Source organism: Protopterus annectens, chromosome 11.part0 (assembly GCF_019279795.1).
Source record: "Protopterus annectens isolate FY-2018-M chromosome 11.part0, PAN1.0, whole genome shotgun sequence".
NCBI classification, from domain to species: Eukaryota; Metazoa; Chordata; order Ceratodontiformes; family Protopteridae; genus Protopterus; species Protopterus annectens.
The window spans coordinates 1,454,952,740-1,454,964,633 of NC_056745.1; positions in this window are offsets into that span (position 1 = coordinate 1,454,952,740).

Consider the following 11,894-nt stretch of genomic DNA (forward strand, 5'->3'; position numbering starts at 1 on the left):
AACTTCTGCAAAACAGCAGGATGCCTGTCAGATATTCAACAATTAAAGCTCTACCTTCATAAAACAAGATAAAAAAACAAGCAGTTTGTAAGTTAGAACATTAGCTAGCTCTCAAAACATATAGGAGTTCTGAACACAGTTACAGCTTAGCACCATCAAATACCTCAGCAGTTAACAGTAATAACCAAATAAATCTGCAGTTAACAGCAAAGAGAGGACAGTAATGCAAAGTAACTTACTTACTGTGCAGGCACAACAACAAGGGTAGGGAAGGCACAACAGCTACAGAATGAAATGAATGTGTCATGTAGTAGAGAGTTTGATTAAAGATGGCACCCTAGGAGGGGGCTGACTAATAAAGATAATCAGGGGGTGGGGGTGGGAGTGGCAGATAGGGAGAATGGAGAAGAGAGCAGCCAGGGCAGGATTAACCAGGAACTTATGGACCCCTCCCCCTTGGGGGTGGGAGGGGCAGATAGGGAGAATGGAGAATACAGCAGTCAGGACAGGATTAATCAGGAACTTATGGATCCCTCCCCCACAGGGAAAAGGGCTGGGAAACTATCAGTGTAAGGTGAGGACTGACTCTGAGAGTTACCTTGGGCTTTTGGTTTGGTTTGTATGATTGTATGTAAGCAATGTTTTTGGCTGTACTTCAATTTGTTTTATTCTTTTTTTAATTTTACACCAATTTTCAGGCTAATTTTAATTGGATCCTAGGGGTAAACTAGCAAATGGAGTCAATAAGGAGGGAGCAAAATTACTTTACCAAATTAAAAAGTAAATGCTTGGGACTGGAACACTGTGTGAGTGTAAGACTGATTCATAGTACTATAGCCCAATCTAGTGGTAATTGGCTAGATCTCTTCACTGTTGTTGTGCATACACCATTAAGCCTAAACAGTTTACACAAACTAAATTGTAGTTCACCTATTACAATTGAAAAGCTGGAGGGAGTCAGGTTCTTGCTTCCCAGAGGTTTTACTTAGTTAAGATAGCCAGCTTCAGTGGAGAAGGTAGAAATTGCTTTATGCAGTGAATCCCAGGTGGGGGGGGGGTCACTCAGGAAAGAAACCCATGCAAACTATTACAATTGAAAAGCTGGAAGGAGTCAGTCTCTTGCTTCCCAGAGGTTTTACTTAGTTAAGATAGCGAGCTTCAGTGGAGAAGGTAGAAATTGCTTTATGCAGTGAATCCCAGGTGGGGGGGGGGGTCACTCAGGAAAGAAACCTGTGCAAGCTATTACAACTGAAAAGCTGGAGGGAGTCAGGCAGTAAATATGCTTAATAATAAATAATAAAAGCACAAGACTATACTCATTAACTCAACACAGTGACAATAGAGTTCAGAATCACAGGAAATACTTAAAAACATTGTAGGATGTCTCACATAAATATAGAAAACATATACACTAATCTTGTCATATTTCTATCTCTCTCTAAGAAAAACTATGTTCTAAATAACTTACTTACAGAGCAAGGCAAATACAGATAAGAAGTGCTGAATGGATGTTTACAGATCCAGAAACAAATACAAAATGCACTCTTTCTCTCTGAGATAGTTCTTAAATTTATAATACACATTATTGCTGAATCATCTCAGATTACGTCATTCTTGTCACCTCTGCCTATTTTCCCAGGCTAGCAGGAATGTAAACTTTTAACATGTCTGTGTTAAAAATACTTATCTCTCAGAAGCTGACAATTCTCTCTTAGAAGCTTGCCTGAACTGGAAGTTGTAAAACAATTACCTTGAAAACCTGTAATTACCTGTGTTTCCAGACAAAAGAAAGAAGCCCCTAGTCTAGCTGAGAAAAACTGACTTTATAACACATTGTAAGACTCTTTACTTATCAACTTATTTTCTTACAGTTTTGTAAGTTAACTCTGTATATCACAATTTCTACTATGAAACATACATTTACATAGGCATAAAGTCTATACACATTTCTGCTCTTTTCCAGCAGAGTGCGTTGTTGTTACAGTCTTGAAGCTCAGTGCAGAACATATAGTTTCCTTACATTTTTAAGACAAGCATACAAATCATATTGCTATTCACAAATGACATAGAATTATTTACAAAACTTTATCTAGCTTGGCTGGCAGTGTTACATTTCTATATAAAGCATATTAATATTTTCAAGTGACATATAACTATTTACAAAATTCCAGCTAGCTGGGCTGGCAACATCTCAGTTTATCACAATCCTATGCAATTTTCTCAATGACCTCTAATGAATTTTGTACTTTTTATACTGTACAAGCTCAAACATTTCCATAAAAATATGTCCTTAATTATCTTATGCTCAAAGAATAGGACTATGCCTTTTGTTGCTGCATTTAATAGAGCAGAATTCTAAATGTTTTAGCCACATTTCATAAGTTTCATACATATTTTATTTATTTATTTTACATTTGTTAACTGGGAAAGTCCGACTGGATACATATCCATTTTCAGCCGAGGCCCGGGGAGAAAAGCTCCACATTGAAATTAATTTACACTACAAATTGTGGTTACAGAGAAGTCTATAAACATTTAACAACATCAGTGACAGGTAATAGTCAAGGTTTCATGTAGTTAGAAATAATCATTTAGACAAAAGCTGTCATTGTTGGTAGATGGATTAGGTATACAGAAATAACAATTACATGTCTGAGCAGTGCATAATAAAGAGAATGCTTTTCAGATAGAAGGTAGGGATGATAGTTAATCGAATGGAGGTAGGTAAGAAGGAAGCAATTTAGTGTGGGCAGAAAAGTAAGTTCTCTTCCTGATGGTGGGATAAAAGAGATCTAATGGTTGAGGGAATTGTGTGTTGTGAGGGTGGGGAGAGAAGATATAAGGGTATATACCTCTGTGAGCTAAGTTTGGGTTACCTTTGTCCTGGTATTAAATAGGTTAGTCAGGGTATAGAACTGGTCATGGCTGAGTTTATTTTGCTTACTCTGATTTGTGATTGGGTTAGTCAGGGTTTAGACATGGGCAGAGCCAGTCACTGTTCATGTACATTTTTATGGATGTTTTGAATTGGGGCAAGGAGCATGTGGTGGTTAGTTCAGCTGGAAGTGAGTTCCATTTTTGTCCAGCTGAGTTAGAAAACAATGAATCTCCAGATGAGTTGTTGGCTTTGGTGGTTTGTACTAGCATTTTGTTGGATGAACGGGGGGATGCTAGGTTGCTGTAGGGGGTAATAATATTAGTCAGAATGGGGGTACTGGTAGGTTGATTTAGGATTTTATGAATCATTATGTGTTGGTTATAATGAATCTGATTGGGTAGTTCAAGCCAGCCTAATTTGTGAAGATTTTGACAGTGGTGAGCTCTATAGGCTGAGCCTGTGGCAAATCTAGCTATATTGTTATTGCAGCTAGTGATTTTGTTAAGGTTAGATTTCATTAGATTTGTGAGGATGGGTGAGGCATAGAGAAGGATTGAAAGAAGATGCATGCGAGCTATGGTGGTTCTGGCAGATGCGGTTAAGAATTGCTTAATCCTATAGATGGAGCCTATTTTTTTGTTTACTGTTTTTATGGTTTTATCTACATAGGCATCGTACTTCAGGTTATTATCAGTGATTACCCCTAGTAGTTTAGTGCAAGGCTCAGGAGTGAGTATGGTGCCATTATTGGAAGAGACTGTAATTAATGGTAATGTTAGCTTACGGGAAGGGGAGAAAAGTAGTAGTTTGGTTATGTTTGGGTTCAGTAGGAGACGACGATTATTGAGCCAATTTTCTACTTTGTTGAAAGTGATTTGGGATAGGGATTATAAATCTATGGGAGTGGGAGCATTGAGTCATCTGCATGCTGTACACAAGTTGCATCTGAGATAACTTTGAGTAGGTCATTAATGAATATATAGAAAAGGAGGGGACCCAGGATAGAACCTTGGGGTACTCCAATATATTCATATATATTTTTAAATATTTTCTTATTTATGATTACATTTCATTAAATGCTCAGGCAGTAAGGCCCAATTTGCCTACTTATTACTAATAAAACTTATCACAATAATGATGCATTTTGGTCCTGGTGCCATAGTAAGCATCCGTAATCCAGTTTAGGGCTATTAAATTACAGAAATACTTTTTAATATCTATGGTTCCATTAATTTTTTTAAACTTCTGGAAATATGCTGTTAACCTGGCACATAATTTTACAACATTGTTAAAATGAGCCTTAAAGTATAGTTTGTCATCAGTATAGTAGGATCTTAACATATTCAGTGTCTTAATTTAAAATAAAATGCTTATTGTCAATGTTGATTTTACTTCTGTTTATTATTGTGTTGTTTAAGACAGCCCAGTTGATTAATTTTTTTAGTCTATAATGCAAAGTTTGACGATCTTCAAAGCCTATAAAAATTTTACCATTTTTATGTCATCAGTGTGGAGGCAGTAAATGACATTTTTGGGAATTTTTAGGTCAGCCAGATGCCAGATGCAAACTAAATAAATATGGGCCAGGTGTTGACACTTGAGGTTTTCTTTGATTATTTTCCATGATACTGTACCTCTGGTTTTAACATTCTATCTGTCATTGCCTAAATATAGCTGCGGTGGTGCAGCGGTAGTGTTGTTGCCTCACAGCAAGAGGTTCTCCCGTTCGATTCTCGGCTGGAGTGCGGGGAGTGCCTTCTGTGTGGAGTCTGCATGTCCTCCCCACGGTTGGGTGGGTGTTCGAAAGACATGCATAAATGGGTGTGCCTTCACTAAATGTTGAACGTTGAGCTGGCACCTCAGCGTTCGTGAAAATCTACTGCCAATCATTAGCGGACCGGAGTTCCACTGTGGCAACCCCTAACTGGGAAAAGCCGAAAGACAACAACAACATCTGTCATTGCCTAAATGATACTTATTCTCCAGTTCACTTGATTACCTTACCAGATAGTTTTAGTTTTGTTAACAGAGTTAATAGTATGCTAAGTACAATGTTTTCAAATACTAAACTGAAAACAATATACAACACATACACCTGCATGCCCCCTCTCCATGGCATTTCTGACATTTCTTTACAAAGCCCTATTCTTTTCATGCACATGTGTATTAGGTATTATTCTGTCCTGGAGTTTTCAGGTCTTCCAGTAATACTTTTAACACCAGTTTCTCCTTAAATGTACCCTTATTATAAAACTTACCGGTAAGTCTATCATTCTGAACATAATCTGGAGGGCCCTCATCTCTGTAAATTACAATCCAGGTTTTCCAGTAATTCAACATCTTGTTTTCATTAATGGATACATTTTTAACTCACCTCCTGGGACTACAGCCCTATAATATTCATATCACTTCTACAGACCTTAGTAACACGGACAGTTACTAGATGTGTACCTTCACTCTTGCCACTAAGTTGTCATTCATAATAAAGTTTATGGCCTGTTTGTCTCACATTATACCTTCTCCAGTTTGAGGGAAAAATGTCTTATTGTTTTTCTACATGTCCTCGTAGAGATTATTCTCATATTGTCTTTGATCTGTTTGGTATGACTTTTAATAGCATTGATAAGTTTGTAAATTTCCTCTTTCACCAATACCTTCCTCCTATGTTTCCATTTTTAAATAACCTTTTTATCTCTTTAATTAATGTTCTTGTTGATTGAGTTAACTTCTTGTTGGATAGTGAATAGTTCCTTTTTGCACTTTATGTTTCTTTCTTATTTAGAAGCATACCTGTCAATCTCTTAGCAAAAGAATTCTGCACAAAGCCGGAAGCAATGGAGAGACAAAAGCCAAAAACCAGAGACAGATTTTAATTATTGCTAATATAACTTTAGAGTCACTAGAATAATAGTTTTTGCATTAAAAAGGCATTTTCTGATGGATATGAAGTCTGAAACTCAAATTTCTGTCATTGTTTAATCACTTCAGTCCTCAATGATTTTCCAGAAAAAAACACATTTTTTTAGGAACAGACCAAAACATGAGGCAAAAATCGGGGCATTCTGTAAAATTCCGGACAGCTGAGAGGTATGCTTGGGAGTTGAGGAAACAGATTTTAAGAAATGTTGCATAAAGCCAATGTTCTTTTGTCAGAAAATAAATTCAGAATGATTCCATCCAAAGTTTTATAGACCTTGTCAAATTTAGGAGTTGTTCTAAGTTCTCACTATTGATCCTTGATGTATAAATGTTAAGTTGTGGTTATTTTCCGTAAAACTGGTATGACTGCAGTCAATTGGACTACATATTCAACCATTTTATGCTTATGGTAAGGTGTCTCCCAATCTCACAGCAAAGTAAATCATACAACAGGTGATTCTAATATAAGGTTTGCATGCATCCAATATATGCAAATGAAGAGGAGTGTCCACTGCAAGCATCATCCCATGCCTGTACCGGATTCTGAAAGAAAAAAAGGAATCACAGCCATAAATTCCTTATCACAACTAGTTCCACTGGCATAAAAGGATACATTTACAGGAGGGGGTAGGCAATTCCAAAGCCACGAAGATTAATACCACAACAGGAACAGGGAGGGAGAGATGGTGGGAAACTAACTGCAGAGAGACAGAAACCACCATATTCAGAGAAAGAAAGAAAGAAACCAAAAAATAAAATTTAGTACTATCTTTAACACAATATTCAATGAAACAAATAAATAAACAGAAAAATAAAATGCAGTACTATCTTTAACACAATATTCAATGAAACAAATAAACAGAAAAATAAAATGCAGTACTATCTTTAACACAATATTCAATGAAACAAACAAACAGAAAAATAAAATGCAGTATTATCTTTAACACTGCAAGTTTGTACTTATCTCAGCTTGTGATACAATTGATGTAGGTATACAGCAGCCAGCCAAACAGCACAGATATTCAGCAGAAATAAATTCACAGATAAGTGACTAACACTTATAAGCACAGAGAAACCTTCTAGGCTAAGAGTTCAACACCGAATATCAATGAAGTGAAAACAATAACCCTGACTTACTGCAGAGAGACAGACAGACCACAATATTCAGTGAAAGAAATAAATAAACAGAAAAATAAAAACTGCAAGTATGTACTTATCTTAGCTTGTAATACAGTTGATGTAGTTATACAGCAGACAGCCAAACAGCACAGATATTCAGCAGAAACTATGACCCAGGCCAGGCAACCTGATTTCAGTTAGAACCTTAGACACCTTCTAGACACTGTGGGAGGGAAATGAAGCTGAGTCACCTCACATCTCTTGGGGTAGGGTAGCTACATGCCTGGAGTTTGCACACAGGCTCACGTTTCCCTGGTGATAACTGAAGAAACATGCATGTATGTCTATTCTGTGGTGGCAAGAATCTGAAGACTTATGTGGCTATGTTTACTGTGTATCTCCCAGTAATCTGCCTACTGGGACATGACTGGGGCATTAGAGATTAAAAGTAGGATACACGTCACTCCATCAACAGAACTTTCAATTAGTGCTGTCTGATTGATGGAAAAAAGGCAAGATGAGTTTTGCTGAACATCAGAGGTAAGTAGTTTTGGAGAAGGCGAGCCCCCTCTGCACCCCCCACATGGGGGTTGGCACCACCACACTCCCCAAACTTAAGTATATATGCTCTTAGGTCACACAGCAGTAGAGATAAAAAAACTCCACTGTTGGTGAAACTCATTTCTCTCTTTTTCCATTCAGCATTTAGTACTTTGAAAAGTATTGTCCATGGATCAACAGGAACCCCTAAAAGTAATAACACCAATCCATTGAGAATGAGGGTCCCACTCCTGGTACAAATTTCTCCCCACAGCAAGAATTGCTCAAAGGAGATTAAATTACTCTACAGGATGTGTGGGTGGGTGGGGTGAAGGTCAAGGATTATGAAGAGCTTAAACAATCTGGGGCAGATTTATACTCTGGTAGTATCCATACAATATTACATGTGTGCACACTGGCTGATATAGGGAGCAATTATTTTGTGTCCTTGCAAATTTAAACTGACTGCCGATGCCCAAAACTCCATATATTGAGCAAAAGAGTTAAATATTACAATATAAAGTTTAACTGTTAGGAAGTATAGTTGTACAGACTGTATAAATTAATGTACCTGTGCCACACTCTGTAACATTGTGGTACTTCATATAAGTGAGGTAAACCACATTCATTTTCTTTGCAAAAGCGCTTTTTATTCTGCTAAGCAAGGGTAGCTAGATGCAGTATTTTTTTTTGTCAGCTGTTAGTAGGCTGGTTAAAAAAAAGTATTTTGGACATATTCTTTATGGGAGACCTATCACTTAATGAAAACTAACTCTTTGGAAGTTTTCTGCCTGAACTGTATAGTTCGGATTGTTTTCACAATAGCTTGTTGTACTGTAACAGCGCTTGATATGAAAGTACTCTTTTCAGCCCTGCAGGGTGTTACCGTTTTATAAACAGTTGTGCAGCCTTTTATTTAGATTGTGTAAGTAAGGTGTGTGGGAGTATATCCTCATGCCAAAAAGAAAATCTTGTCACTTGCATGTTCAGTCACAGTGTTTTTTTTTTTTTTTTTGAAAGCTTAGCTTATTGAGTGTAGATTAAATGGTCTGTGAATCATCTGCTCATAGAGTTTCATTCTGTATGTTCTGTATGTTCCTTCCTGATTAGTCAAGATGACAGGTGCGTCCCCCTTTTCCACAGTGTAATGATTGTTTTCCAATTGTTATTTGCAGGTAGTCCCAGTACATCCCTTGTCTTCAAAACTAGCTTGTAAGAATTATTATAAAGGTGTAGTGACATTTTTTTTCTGGTACTTCTAATGCGTACCTGCTGATTGTAACTTTGAAGAGCTTATGGGCTTATGGCATGACCTTGTTTCACGCCTTCACTACAAAATGAAGTGTTATATATTTTCTTTATACATGCGTCCTGATACAGTTTGTAATATTCAACACAGCTCCAGTGAGCTCCCTTTACAGAAGTAAGCACTTCGGGAACTGTCAACTGTCTACTGTCTCAGTCCCAGACTATTAATGTAAGCTTTACTTTTACCACTCATCTAATGCATTTTCCAGGACTGCTTTTACGGCCATTTCTTTACGTGTGATTATTGGCAGACTAGTGATAGGGTTAAAGGAGCATTTCGTGTGTTCATAGTCTACCCTTAACAGAACTCATCATAGCTGCACAATGTGATTTTACTTAAAGTGCTCTGTAACAGTAACAATGTTCTGCTATGAAGACTTCTAAGTCCCTTCTCCTTGTCACATTTTGAATGGAATCGCTTATTGCAATTCTGATATCAAATTTTACAAGACCCGAATATATGAAAATTAGAAGACTTCACTAGAATTTCAATGAATTGTAAGACTCATTGATACAGCTTTCAAGCATTTGCTGAGGATTACAAGCCCCCCCCCCCCATACAAGTGATACACAGGGCTGTGCCCTCCCACCCTTGATACATAAACTTACGTCTTACACGTCAGTACCACACCTGGTGGGAATAGTTTGAAATTCTGCAATACTGAACTTAGTAAATATTCCACATTTTTCCTATTACAGTTTGGTCTTTCTAGGAACTTTATTTATGTATTTATTTATTTATTCATTCATTTGTTAATTTAACATTTGTTAACAATATCAGTAAACTGGTCAAAAGACCCTTTTCAGTCACGATCCAGATCAGAGAGGCCAAAAAATAGCATTAAACGTACCATGAATGTAGAACTCTCTACAGAGAAATGTACATAGGCTGTAACAGTAACATAGTTGTTAACATATAAGAGTATTGAACTTTCATTTAGGAACATGGCATTTTGAAGTTTCAGGTATGTACAGTTTATTAGTGTCAGAGCAACTTAGTTTTTAGTTCAATAACAAAGAAGTATTTTGATGAATATAATAGGAGCTGAATTAGTATTAAGCCAGTAGGTGGAACATACATCAGACTCTTTGAGAGTAGGGCAATAACTCCCTTCCCTTATAGGTTAACTAGCCATCATCTTTGAAGCACTTACAGGGATATTGTTTTATCAGACATATTGTTTTATCAGATAGTTTTTTAGCTGTAGTTTGAAACTAGAAGTTTGTGCGCTTGTTTTATTTTTTTCTGCAACTTTGTTCCAACTGGAATGTGTGTTTTTCAAGAATGCTTTTTCAGCAGTGGCTAATTTATAAGGGGGCCTGATTAACTGAGTGTCTTCTGTATTTTCAAGGATATAATTGCAATCTTTATTAAAGAGTCTGCTCTTTAAAGGTGGACAGTATCCAGTATTAAGGAGCCTGTAAGTAAGGGTGTTAAGCAGTAGCGTATTTCTTACTGAAACTGTAAATAGTCTTCCATCCTTTTTGTAGTACAACGGTGTTCTCTATTGGTTAGGTTGATGAAGCATAGTATTTTATTCTCAGAGATTTGTAATAATGTGGTATTAGTAGCTGGGTTTGCAACAATAAGGACTGTCCATATTCAATCCAAGGAATTGAGTATGAGAACCTTATGAACATCCTAAGGAAAAAGGCTCTTTGTCATGTAGGACTCTTTCTTAAATCTGTTTCCTTACGGTACAATCACATTCCGAAACTTCTTTATAAAACTTATGTTTGCCCCATTCCTGAATTTAATAACAACTTTTGCATATCTACTAGGATCCAGTTATTTAAGATAAAAAATGTCTATAGGAAATTCACCAAACATGTCCCTTCAGTGAGACATCCAGGCAAGAATTTAAAATTATTTTTTATACAATACTGATATTCTAGGGGCAAAATTCTTCTAGCTTACAGAGGTCATAATAATGGCTTACTACAGTCAGATTTTGGCTTGCTCCCCATTAATTACTAACCATAAAGAATAGAACAAATATCAGAAACTATTTTATCACTCAAAGAATAACTAGATTCTAGAATAAAATTTCCTGTGAGATCAGACTCTGACAGTATGGATTTATTTAAACTAAGGCTGAATGCCTGAGGGGGTGATGTGGTATACAGTATGACTTTCAATAAAACAATGTTCATCGATGGCCTTCAGGTCTGAACACTATATAACCAACTTATGAGTCATGACGATTATGACTTTAGTTACCATGTTTTGCATTATAGCAGGAACGTCTATGGATGCTGCTTAGCCAAGCAAGTCAGGAGCTGGAAAGTCTGCTGAAGAGGGACTTAATATGTCTGGCAATGCAGAAACAAGAGTGGATCTAACGAGGGTGCTATAGTCAGAGACAAAACAGAAAATCAGTGATAGCCACCCTTTATGCCTGAGTTAGCTCTGGAACAACAAACACACAACAATCCAGTTACTTTTTTAGGTTAAAGTTTGTTTGATGGTAAAAGTTAAGACATTTACAAGCCAAATCCGGTGGCATTATAGCACTTTTTGAGATTAGAGGTAAACCTGTTTCAGTATATAATGTTGGTGTAAGAAACTTGCAAGTGTAGTTTGAAATTCTGTATTAGTAGGTGTGAAGGCACTTGACAGTTGCATATACCATTTAAAAAAATCCTTTATATTTTAATTCGAGAAATCAAATCCTTTTACTCACATCTGCTAATAGGGTAATCAACCAGCAAAACAGTACCCCCCATACTGTGAATTAGCATAATTTGTATCTGAACATTTCTGATCATAAACAGCTTGGCAGGCAACACTTTAAACTGCTCTTGAAAACAAGTGTTTGCATTTTTGTAGGCTTAGAAGTTTGCCACAAATGTGTACATTGTGATCACTTATGGCTTTAAGTAGTCTGCATAAAACAGTAATTGCAGATTGTAAAGTGCATTGGATTTGTCTTCATTAAACTCTTGATATTCCCCCCAGCCAAAATCAATGCTTTAATCACTCACATATATGTTCTCATTTCGGTGACCATGGTCATATATGGAAAACGATTTTTCAGGGGTGAATTTAAAAACATATTCAGCAACCACTCACCTTCCATAGTTATGACAAGTGATCAATCTTGCACATTACAGTAGATTCAAGTGCACT